We start from the raw sequence: 12707 nt of genomic DNA on the forward strand, positions 1-12707 counted from the left end.
GGCCTCCCGCTTGATTCTGTATTTGTGAGCCACTGTTGTCCTATGCGGTCTGGGCTAGCGTACTGCACCTCTTATTAATACACTGTGTGTTAGACGACCGCGTCTCTGTAAACTCGGCCCGCAAGAGTCCTGGTTTTCAGTTCCGCCAAGCGACCGGCAGCGTCTCGCCCAGCGCCAGCCACCACCACGAGCCTCGCACCACTCACGCACTTCGTCGTCCTCGCTTCCTTTTTACCAGCTCGATCGTGGTCCGTTGGTGTTCCCAAACTCTGTCGAGAGATGACGTCACTATGTGCCGCCTAGCAGCGCGTTGGAGGAAGGAAAGAAAGCGAAGAAGTAAAAACAAAATAAATTTCTTGGTGAGGCGGGATTCGAACACGGGTGTTGACAGTCCGAAGGTGAGCGTCTGAACTACTCGGCTATCCCGGCTTTTTCTGTTTTTTTTTTCATTATTGTACTCGGCTATCCCGGCACCCAAGCAAAAGGAGCATTTATGAGAACTGCATGATTGCTTTGTATGGGCGAGAGAACGAGAAAAGGATAAAAATGGAAGCACAGACAGGGGAAGAAATAGAGAAACAAAGAGATAGAAAGAAAAGTAAATAGATAGCAGGGGCGTAGCCAAGGGGGGGGGGGGGGGTTGGGGTTCAACCCCCCCCCCCTAAACTCCCCTAAACCCGAAATTTTTCAGTTTTGCTTGCGTATATAGGCACGCACACATACAAACGCACGCACGAACATACATAAAGTATGGTTGAACCCCCCCCCCCCCCCGAAAAAAATTTCTCGCTACGCCCCTGATAGATAGAGCGCCTAAACTTGGCTTTTCCAGGCTAAACTGCGCCTCTCTATGCTTACGTGGCTATATCTAGACTTAAATGGCTATTCTAGGCTTGATTTGACTGGTATGCTAAGGAAGGCCGCCCTTCTCCGCTGTTCCTTCAGGCTTGCCACTACCAGCGTGAAGCTTTCCTAATCTTTTTCCTAGACGTCCCTCTGTCGACATTCCCATACAGCTCCTCCCTCTGAAGAAGCGATGGTTCTGGCTCGCGGCATACTGGTACAGTATACGACACCCCAACCGGCAGTGAAACCTTGAGAGCCGGTGAACCGAGCGAAGATGCGAAGAAGCGTAGCAGACCAGGTAGTGCAGCTCCGGGATCGCCAGTCACCTGCTTGTTCTAAGCCGTTGGTGGTCGTCTTCCAAGCCAGACTAGGGCTCAGGCGACCACATCGTCGCCTTCTCCGACCCGGTTCAGAAGAGTGGAACCAGAAAGACGCCAGTGAGGTACGGCCGCCAACTACCAGGATTACGCCACAGGAACGCCCTCGCGCCACCTCAGATATGCAGCGACGGGAGGGTACGGCAGACGCCCGCCGGTCCACCTTAGTCTTGTCTTTTCTCCCTCGTTTTCTACTTCGTCGTCGTATTCCGGACTACTTCCGTCGATGCCTCTGTCCTCCCTGCCGCTAGACTCATCCTATCACTCGTCCTTAATCAGAAACCCGCCACGGTGGTCTAGTGGTTATGGTGCTCGACTACTGACCCGCAGGTCGCGGGATCGAATCCTGGCCGCATTGGACGAAAAGATAACTTGCCGCCGGCAGGGACCCGAACCTGCGACCTAATAACGCGTCCGATGCTCTACCACTGAGCTACGGTGGAGGTCATCCTCCCGCCCACTTTTATGGGATATATATGTGCATTTATACCTAGGAGTGTTCGTCAGCGCCGATAGCAACCATGGCGGCAGGTGTGGTAAACATGGTTGCGATCGGCGCTAACACTCCTAGGTTTAAATGCACATATATATAACGCATAAAAGAGGACGGGAGGATGACCTCCACCGTAGTGCAGTGGTAGAGCATCGGATGCGTTATTCGAAGGTCGGAGGTTCGGTTCCTGTCGGCGGCAAGTTATCTTTTCGTCCACTTTACATTCTTCAAATTTATATCCTAATTTCTGCAAGTAACATCCCCTATACTTTCCTCGGCGTTATTGTATGTTAGTTGTCAATAATGTTGCATCTAACAAAGAAAAACGAGCCCTTAAAAGTAATCTTCTTTCCTAGAAAGGTAGAGGGCATTCAAGATGATGATAGTTTGCGCAAATGCGCAAAGGCATAACGAAAAGCATAACAGCTCCGTGTAAAAGCTCGTCGGGCGATAGTGCCAACTACGGCGGAAAGCATGCCGCGATGGCACGCTGCCCACATTTCGCTTCGTGTTAGCGGCAGGGGAGTCACGTGACACGAGTTGAGGTGTCGAGCCGCGCGCGCCTGACGGCTCTCACCGAGAGACGGAGAGGGTTGCGTGGGGGAGAACAAACCGACACCGCGCATGTCCGTTGCTGTGACGACGCCCATGCCGTGGAGGCAGTACGTTGGCTAAGCTTGAAGGTCAAACTCACGCACAAGATTGTTTTCCGTGTTTGCACCGGGAGCAGTAGGGCTATCGCTCCAGAAGTGTTCAGCGCCAGCGACCGACGAGAGGAATGGCGAAATTTCGACATGATTCGCTCTTACCAAAGGGAAAATTGACAATCATCCGATATGTAGCACAAATCTACAAGGAAATCCATACCGATTTCTCGATAAGACAGGTGCTTTAGTTGACGAAAAATTCGTCCTGGTCGCTTTTATTCAAGAGCACATTACTAAGGAAAGTGTCTCGCAGAATCCATTTTTAAAAGCGGGTGGTTATGCCAGAAAGCAGCCGATCCGATGCCAGAGTTTTAAATGAAATGGCGGAAGCATGCATCTACGTGTATTGAATTAAAACCAGGTTTTAAGGATTCGCTCCTATCCTTTCAAACATCGGTCATGCCACACACTCTTGTTGTCTGGGAAAAATGCTAGAGTTTAACGTGCCGAAGCTGCTGTACGTATATAAGGCACCGGGACACTCCGCATTGCGGCCACCTGATGTTACTTGAGGTGCAATTAAAATTGCAAGTACGCCATTAAAATTTGTTCATGATATGGCGCCAGCGTTGACCCCGGGACACTGTAACGACTCATATCGGCGAGAAGCAACATGATCTGTAGCGGCATCATCGCCATTCATCATCATCGTCATTTTCTAGCCACCGCGCCGCGCCTCTCGGGCAGCTCATGCCTAGCGCTCGACGTGGAAAGTAAAAAGGAACGCGCTCAACGCTCCTGGGGTCTGGACGCTGCAGTTGCTGCCGCTCTGCTTCGACAGTGGTCTTCTAATAAAGTGGCTAGACAACGGCACGGCCACGTCGGCTGCCGTCACGTCTTCTCTCTCGTCTCCTATCTCGCTACACATCAGTTATACGATTAGCTTTCTTTTGGGGCCACCACTCTGGGATACAACCACAGGGATGTTTTCTTCGCCATTGAGGAATTCATTCGACAGTCTGAAAGAATATCTATCTAAATGCTGCCTGAGTTAAATATTTAATTACCAGTAATTGAAACATCAATTCATTATATTAGTTAATAATAGCTCCTACGAACGACCTCCTTAAGATAATATTAGCAAAATTCACCCTCTACTCGGCCAATCCCCTGCATTGGGTATGAGCCATGCACAAAGGACAACAACAACAACAGCTTCACGTCGGCTTTCTGAACACATCATCGCGCAAGTAACGCTGACATATTGTGTGACAGTCTACAAATAAATAGAACGTTTTAGTCTGTCCGGTATTCCGCTCTGCGCAAAGTATTTTGCATATAGCGGAGTACCGGGTGTGAACTGCGCATGCGCGTGCCTTATAGGAAACGCTCAATACGCCTAAAAATGCCCGAAAAACATGGCCGCACCGGCCAAAGCGGCTGCCATCCGCCTATGGTCTATCAAATGGCCGTCGGGCGCTCTGTAGCTCGTTAGCTCCGAACTGATGCTTGCATTCGCTTTACATCGATCGATGTCCTCAAACATCGACAGCAAAGTATTTGTGTCGATTCGGCACAGTTTCCGAGGGCTATACCGAAATAATCTACTCTGTAGACTTAGCGAGTGGCGAAGCAGACTTCCGGAATCTCGAAAGGCATTGATTATGCGTTTGGTAGTTATTTTTGTGTTATTTTTAATCCTGCACAGCTGGCGCCAGCCGGCGTCGGTGGTTTGTTTATCGCTTGTTTCAAAACATAGCGCAAGACGTATAAAGCAAGCTAAAAGTTACGTTAGCCAATGAACCGTGCCATCGCACTACTTGCAATGTTCCAGTCTGTGGCAGTGATGGCGAGCCTATTTTTTAAAATGTTGACTAAAGTTCTTGTCTGACTGACTGACCATGCGCGGATGCGGCCACCAACAGCTACGCGGGCGTCGCTGGCGTATTTTAGCCGTACGTATGCTAAAGCTAGTTTGCAAGCGTTGCTACGCTATCTGGAACACGCTATCCGGTATTCCACTACGCTTTTGCGTATAGCGGAATACCGGACAGACTAAAACGTTTCTAATATCGCAGGAGGCGGTGTTCGCGCTGGAGTGTGCTTTGTGCGCTTTAATGTGGCATATGCAGGAGATCTCCCAATTTCTCGCCATTTCTGGGGGCAACGCTCGTGCGATATTATTAAAAAAATTGGAAGGGTGTACTACACGACTTAGTCTGCGTTCGCACCTATCGATATTCCGACGTGAACCGCGCATGAAACACACAAGGACGAGTAGCCGACGAGGACTTGTGCGTTTCACGCGCTGTTCACGTCGCCGTGGAATAGCAACTAGCCCGGTCACACACCTTGCTTCTATCGATATGCGGCCGGCGTGGCCGACAATCGAACCTGCATCTCCGCGCTGAGCAGTGCGACGCCTTACGTGACAAGTCCTATCAACCAAGCGCTCCAGAACAAGTGTATCGAGTGTCGTTGTTTCGCCAGTTTCGCCGTTCCGGTCATCGGTAACTTGAACCTTATGCGAATTCTGTTATGTTGCAGCTGAGCCGCTAAGACTCCAAAGCCTGCGATGCGCCCGATGGTCGTCGCGTTCAATAAGTGAGCAATAATGATATACCGACGATTTTTGTGTACTCGCCAAACACTCGCACTGCAACGGGTAAACTGCGGAGGTTATTCTAGACAGCCGCGCAGTATTTGCAAAGCAAATCCCCAAATGAACGCTTGCAGACGTAGTACTCACGCCCTACTGAACACCGCTAACGATGAGTCAGCGCTCGTATTGTACAATTCTGCGTCCGTAGTCTGTGACGCGCTGCACGTTTAACCAAATATGTGAACAAAAATAACCAAACCTCCACCAAGATAAAAATAGTACTTTATTAAGAACTGCATAGGACTGTCGAGCGGGTTTAGCTCGGTTAATTACTAAGCACAGTGAAGTATTCAATAAGCATATCGTCAATATTATTAAAAGCGCTGAAACAAGAAAGGCATCGCTAAGGATAACGAAGCAGGAACACGTCAAGAAAGAGTTTATGCATTACCATATGGCATGCAACAAAATAAAAAAAAAGTCATGCAGTATTTTGGCAAGTGACCATTGTCATATGTATGGGACGTAGTATTTATAGTCGCAATTGACAGTGCATAGGTAATGTCTAGGGGGAGCAGAAAAGAATGCAGATGTCGTATGCGACAGGGATATTGCAGCCATTGAGGCATTTTGTCATACTGTTAAAACGAAGGATGATGGCCGTAACACGGATGAAATTACATCATAAAAGCACAAGTTAAAAGTTGTTGCGGAATGAGAAGGCAGGACAGTACGTAAGCATTCGTAAAGAAACGAAAGATAGTGCAAATGTGAAAATGCATTCATATAAGGCACGCAGAAAACTCATTCTGGTCAATATTGTAAAGTGCGTGTAACTAGGCAGATTACAAACATCGCTTCAAATCCTACGCTCGACCCGAAACGCGGTACCTGCGAATGCACAACACAGAATCACGAAGCGCACGAAAGTCCGACTCGGCTGACGCAACTTGCAGGACGTTGCCTGGCGAACGTGATGGTGCCTGTGAATATGCGTCGTACCGCGCTCTTTAGCCCGTCTCGCATCACAGGGCCACAGTAGTTTCGAGGGGCGATGGTACTGCTTGCAGATCAGCTTCCTGGTGAACTGTTGTCTGTCGCGCGTCGCCGACCTGTCGTTCTTCCGTACTGGCTTTATCGATTTCGGTGGACTCCTCCATGATGGTCCTCAGTGACGGTTTCTGAGAGGCGAATTTTCGCGTTGACACCGTTAGCTTTCGTCGGAACAATCTAGTTCGTCTCGGAGGCTGGCGAGGACCCTTCGAGTTGCACGGGCGGACTCGCGTCGGTGACCGAGCGAGTTGTCCTTCATACGCTCCAGGATGGCAGTTTGGAATTTCAGGGGGCGCCGGTGGTCCCCCAGGTGATATGGGCAGTTTTCCAGCGAGGGAGTGCGGTTCGCTGGAGCTGTTAGTTCCTGAACGTCGACATGGCACTGGGAGCGATTGAGACAATGCCGGAGGCACTGGAAGAGGGGGATTGCTATCGCCGGGCACGGACTCGTAGCTACGTGTAGTCTCTGACCAGGGCATCAGCGGCCAGCGCTCATCGCATCGTTTCTTGCAGGGCTCGCAGCACGAGTGCAGACAACCCATCCTTTGTCTTCGTCTAGGAGGTGACTTAGAATAAACTAGAAGCGTTGAGGAAAGTAGACTATACCGCCCGTCGTCACTACGGTCGAGGTAGCCTGGTAGTCCTTTCGGTAAATGTGATCCTGCGTTTGGATTTGCGCTTGAAATTCCCCTGCTACAATAGAAGTCCGAACACTGACTGTGCCGAAAGCTTGGTGGGACTAATTGCGCGGCGAAAACAGCACCGGCGCAAGGCACAAGGCCAAGACAAAACGTTGCTGCTTTACCTCATGAGTAGCGCGTCTGGTGTCCGTGTGATGTGGTGCGGCTTCGTACACTTGCTTAATCAACGCCTCCTAGATAACCCCCGAATCATACCTATAACGTAGCCTGACGGCATTATGAAACTTTTGTTGACGTCACCATTGAAACTGACGGTAAAATCACGTGGTTTCCGTACATTACGTGAATAAAAATCAAACAAGGTGAGTAACTAGGTTGTTCCGGGGCACTGCTCATATTTGACTGCAGTGGCGAGCGTGTTTTCTTCAAATGCTGACATGTTGACATAGCAGCGCTTACCGAAGTGCATGCGCTCGTTTCTGGGCTAGGCCACGTGCGGCCAGCTTTATGTGCATCACCCTTTCCACCTTTAAGTTTACGTTGTGTGCCATGAACGTACAATATAAACTTGAAATGTCGTTTTTGTAACATGCGTCATCCAGTGACGTGAAAGCAATTTGATATGCCACGGTGTAACTCGATGACTACGGCGCTCTACTGCATTCGAAGGACGAGGTCTTCGCTGACTTGATTCTCTACAGTGATGACCTGATACTGAGCAAACTTGAGCGAGTTGGGCCTGAGATGCGATCATGGGAAACGGTATTGATATAGAGTTTTTCTCTGCGGTCTCTTATAGCCCAATAACTGCTTCAGAATAGAATATGCATTCCGTGCGTCAGGTTGCCTTGAAAACGGAGTTTTGGCATTTTCCACTGAACCAGGCTTCTGGTAAAACACCACACCTTGATGCTCTGACACGCGGTGTGGGCTCATTAGCGCAACCACATCTTAGACGCACTTAAATCTGTCTTACAAGCAGTGAGAGAGCAAACGCTGCCCAGCTCGCGCCCAGACGGTGAGCTACGGCGTCAATCTCAACCGCCGTCCTGGATCCATCACGCTAAATTCTTGAATTAAGCAAACCAAGATTAGACCCCTCTGACCTCGTGCTAGAACAGCCTTCGGTGCAACAAAAGCGGTTGCATTTTCATGTCGACATGAAAAGGCTAGCACTGAAGATGAAATTATCGATCAAACGCCCGTTAACACCGAAAGGTTAACAACAACGAAAAAAGCATCGATGAAGAAACAGCAAGAGGCATGTTCGTTTCTCTCCTTCTTTTTCTAACAGAACTTACGGATTCGAAATATTCTTTTGCGCATGATGCAACTAATGTCAGGTCATTATCGAGGAATCTCGATATCTCGTGCGAAATACCGTGTACCTACGCTGTCTCAACATGCGTTTTCATTCGTGCAAACGTGCTTCTTATATGCCACGCTTTTATATGCTGTGGAAGGCTGGCTTGGACAGATTTATCAGTAAACCTTGGAATCGCCATATATACTGACGTAAAAAAAGGCACGTGGTCCACAAATTCTGAGATCGTTGTAACTGCGACATCTCTTTGACGGGTCGCGGTACAAGGCGGACAGAAGTGTCGCATCGCTGTTGGGATACGTTGCCGCCGTTTGCTCTTGCAGTCAGTCATCACAAGGCCAAGGAAGAGAAGGTTCTGAAGCGAAACGATTGAAACAGGGCCATTCCAGATTCGCGGGGACTCGCCTTTCCGGTGGACAAAGGACAAACACCGCCTTGCATTCTGTCTCTTCTCCAGCCTCTGCATATACTCTTTCAACCATGGGCTGCTTCCATTCGTGCTCCTCACCAGCGGATGACGACGACGAGTATCCTCCGTTGTTGGCGGGCTCCGAGTCCCCTTCCAGTGACCGCGTCTCCGTCCCGCACACGGCCGAGGACTTGCACGGCCATCCAACGGGCAGCCGTCCACGGTGGACTGCAAGGCTAAGGTCTAAGACCTTCACGGAAGGCTCTCTAGCGACTGAGGCCGGCCGCCGCGAGAAGAAGGTTCGCCATAGGTCATACGGCGGTTCCCGCGGCTCCCGCAGCTTTGGGTCCAGTTCCACCACCCTCACTGACGATGTTACGGTTGGTTGCAGCACCGATGCAATGGTCGAGGAGGACGCTATACGAGAGTTCTTCGGCCCCTCTGAAGATGTATGAGTACGCGTGAACTCGTCCTCGGGGCATTGTGTGAAGGCTTCAAAACTTCTTTGTGTTGCACTGTCGTTGGCGAACGACCTTGGCAAGCACCAGCGTAGGACATTTGCTGCGCAGAACAAAGGACTGACTTGTACTGAACTGTATCGCACCAGTAGGTAACTGCCGCCTCTTGGATCGCCACTGCCTGAGGAATGCAGTTTTGCGGAGTACACATAGCAAGCCACCGGTGCTTATTCCTCACTGTTTGTGCCGTTTGCCTTCAAAGTAATCCTTTTAGGATTCTACTGTCACATCTACGCGCTGGTTGATGAATATTGCGATAAGCACTGTGCGTTAGGCGGTGTGACAGCCGCCAACACGGAAGATGTCTGAGTATTAGATGCTTACTATCCTTCGTTTCTCACCTACTTCGATTGGTTTGTCACTGCACGATTTCCTTTATATCTTTTTATCTTGTATTTACTTGTGTTGTGGCCACGCTTCTTCCTTTTACCCATTTGACAATATGGCTCAATCGCTTCAATATTCGTGTTGCGGAGGACTTTTTCATTACTTTCTGCTCTTCCTAAGCATGCTCTGTGCGCTATCAAAAAGAACAATGTACTACGTCCGAAAATTATGGCAAAGGGCACGCACAAGAATACTGCACAAATATTTTTGTTTCCTAGAATACACGCCTTGTGGCAATGCATAACATTTTTCCTGACGTGGTTCTTGCTTCCTTATCTTTAGCGACGACTTTTCCCGGCACTATTTAGCAATTCCGGTGATGAGCATTTTGACTACTTTGCTTTGCGAAGCAATTACATGAGCTTAATCAGCTCACGGTCTTATGCAGTTCTAAATAAAGGTGATGTTCTGAACTACGTGCAAGTTTTAGTTCAGTTTTGTTCTTTCGAGGCTACAAAGATTTATTTTTCAACAAGCAATGTCTTGCGAATTATTGTGTTCAGCAGGGCGCACTGCATCTGAAACCGGTTATCGAGCGACCTGCTATACGGGGGGTGAGTTAGTGCGCAGCGATTTGAAATCACCAACGTCAGAGCTTACCCATCAAGCACTCTGCAATGCGGGTGTTTGGTGTGTACGCAAGAATCGGGGGCGTAGCACATACAGCAAGGGTGACTGCAATCAAGTCCTTCAACCGGCTCTCCTCCGTGGAACGCGTGTTTGCAACGAGTGTGTTTTTGGTGGAAGCTGGTGCCTTTGTTCGTCAAAAGTTTTCATTCCCCCGAAGTGACATTGCCCCCCTTTCTTACCCCCCCCCCCGAAATTTTTCGCTTTTGCATGTGCATATATACACGCACACATACAAACGTACGCACAAACGTGCAAAAAGGATGGTTGAAGCCCCCTCCCCCCCCCCCCCCCCGAAAAAAATTTCTGGCTACGCTTCTGGCAACAATCATGGGAATATCAGTGTTGCTCACTGTTTCACGACGCGATCTTCAAATGCGTCGAAATACTTGGCGGCTGAGCTGCCACAGAAAATAATCCGCACAATTTACTGATGACCAGAAGGCGGTTATAGGCGAAAGATCGACGCCTAATAGCCGTGTTCCGGAGCACTCAGGTAATGGGGCTTATCAAGTAAGGCTTTGCGCTGCTGAACTAATGGATGCGGGTTTGAGTTCCGACAACGGCGTCCGCCTATCAATGGCGAAATGCAGCAACACCCGTGTACAGTACACCCTTTCTGATTTTTTAATAACATCACGCGAGCCTTGCCCGCTAAGATGGTACCGCCTGATATTGGCTAGTGGTAAGAAGACCTGCAGCAGGCCTTAAGCACGGTGTAAAAATATACTCAGGGGCTGACACTCTCCCCACAACGCGTGGAAAACCGCAATCCACAACCGCAATGTTCGGGCTCTTATCAGTTGACGTGAAGTTTCCTCGGCGCCTTCTTGGAGGGCGCTAAGAAAAGCAGGGCAGTCGTCTCCGTAGCAATGCGCGTGCTGCTCATAATGTGCCTTTTGCTGGCATGTGCAGCCGCGCTGTTTTGAAGCCAGGCATTTTTCTTCGTGTTCGTTTTGTGGGCGGTTATTTTATGCACTTGTATCGACGAAGGTGGCAACGGACTGCTGCGAGGTGTTTGCAATGGGTAGGACGTGCTTCGTACCGAACTGCCGTTCTGGCTATCGGACTTGCGCGGAGCGTCTGCCTCTCTTCAAAGCGCCGTCCGATAGGGATCGCCTGGAGCAGTGTCGCCGTGCAATTCTGATTGCAGACCGAACGCTAATAGCTACAGAATGAATGCCTTCGACAGACGGAACTACAAGTGCGTGCGAGCGGAACATGAGTGGGCTTTGAGTGCAACCCGATCGCTCCGCGTTCACGACATTCACACCCTGCACGACATTAACACGCTTCATCAAACGCGAAAAGGGACCGCTGGCGTCGGGACTCAACGAGTGATGCAAAAAATCATCTTGTGATCACGTCACCCTACGACGGTGTCATGACGTCAGAGCCCTCAAAATTTATGTTATGATGCCACATCGCGTTACGTCACCTCATGTGACGGTGCGATGTGACGTCACAGGGCATCGTCGTTTACTCAAACGCGGTAATATCCCGGAGGCAGTGCAAAAACAACTTTGGGCGCGGAAAGGCTTCGGAGGGGGGGGATCAGTATAATCGACTAAAAAGGTAAAAATGACTTTCGCCTTCCAGTAGCCTTAGGCTAATGCAGAAGGAACCTTTCGATTTAAAAAAAAAATGTGCATTATTGCGCCTCTTACTTCGTTTTCAGGAGCTAACGTAAAATCAATCTCCGAAGTTGCGAAAAAGGCTGTTGCATTTTCAAGTCGATATAAAAAGGCGATAATTGAAGAAAAAGATTATTGTTCACGGCCCGTAACCATCGAAAGGTTAACTACAACAGTGAAAGAATTTTGAGCGAGGAACGAGCATGTGTCATGTTTATTTCGCTCATTTTAACAGAACTTACGTGTCTGGAATAACACGTTCGCGCATGATTCAACTATCCCAGTCCATTGTCTGCCAATCTCGTTAGCTCGTGCGAAAATCAATGCATATATGCAGTCTCAGCACACTCTTCATTTCAGTGCAAACATTCTTCGTACGCCGCGCATTTATTTGCCGATAAAGGCCGGCTACGGCAGATTTATAATCCAACTTTCGAGCCGCCATATATAGTGACGACAGTAACGCACGTAACAGAAATTTGGAGTTCCAACAGTAACTACTTTTTGACGTGACACAACCCAACCGGGACAAAAGTGCCTGGCCACTGTTAGGGGATGTTCACACCGTTTGATGCTGAAGCGTCGTTGATGGCAATTTCGCGGAAGGACAGATTCTGAAGCCGAACGTTCGAAGCAGGGCCATTCTAGTTTTGGAGGGACTCGCCTCTTTGACGAACGTAGACTGCGGTTCTTTCTGTATCTCTTCCCGGACCGGCATAGGCTTTCAACCACGGGCTGCTGTCATTCATGCTGCTGACGAGGACGGCGACGAGCATCCTCCGCTGCTGGGGGGCTCCGAGTCCGGTAGCAGCGGCTTCATCTCGGTCCTCCACACCACCTTCGACGTGCAAGGCCATCACGGCGGTCGTCCAAGAGCAGCCATGAGGCCGAGGTAGGCTACCTTCACGGAAGGTTCTCTTGCCATGGACTACGACCGCGGGGTGGAAAGTGTTCGTCTGTGGTCTTACAGTGGTTCCCGCAGCGTCCACAGCGTGGGGTCCAGTTCCGGCACCCTGACCGGTGATATGACGGTCGGTTGCAGCACGGACACAATGACCCAGGACGAAGCGGTGCGAGAGTTCTTTGGGCGCTCTGAAGATGTATGGGTGTACGACAGCTCGTCCTAGGAGACTTTTGTGAAGGCTTGAA

This window comes from Rhipicephalus sanguineus, chromosome 8 (assembly GCF_013339695.2).
Source record: "Rhipicephalus sanguineus isolate Rsan-2018 chromosome 8, BIME_Rsan_1.4, whole genome shotgun sequence".
Classification (NCBI taxonomy): domain Eukaryota; kingdom Metazoa; phylum Arthropoda; class Arachnida; order Ixodida; family Ixodidae; genus Rhipicephalus; species Rhipicephalus sanguineus.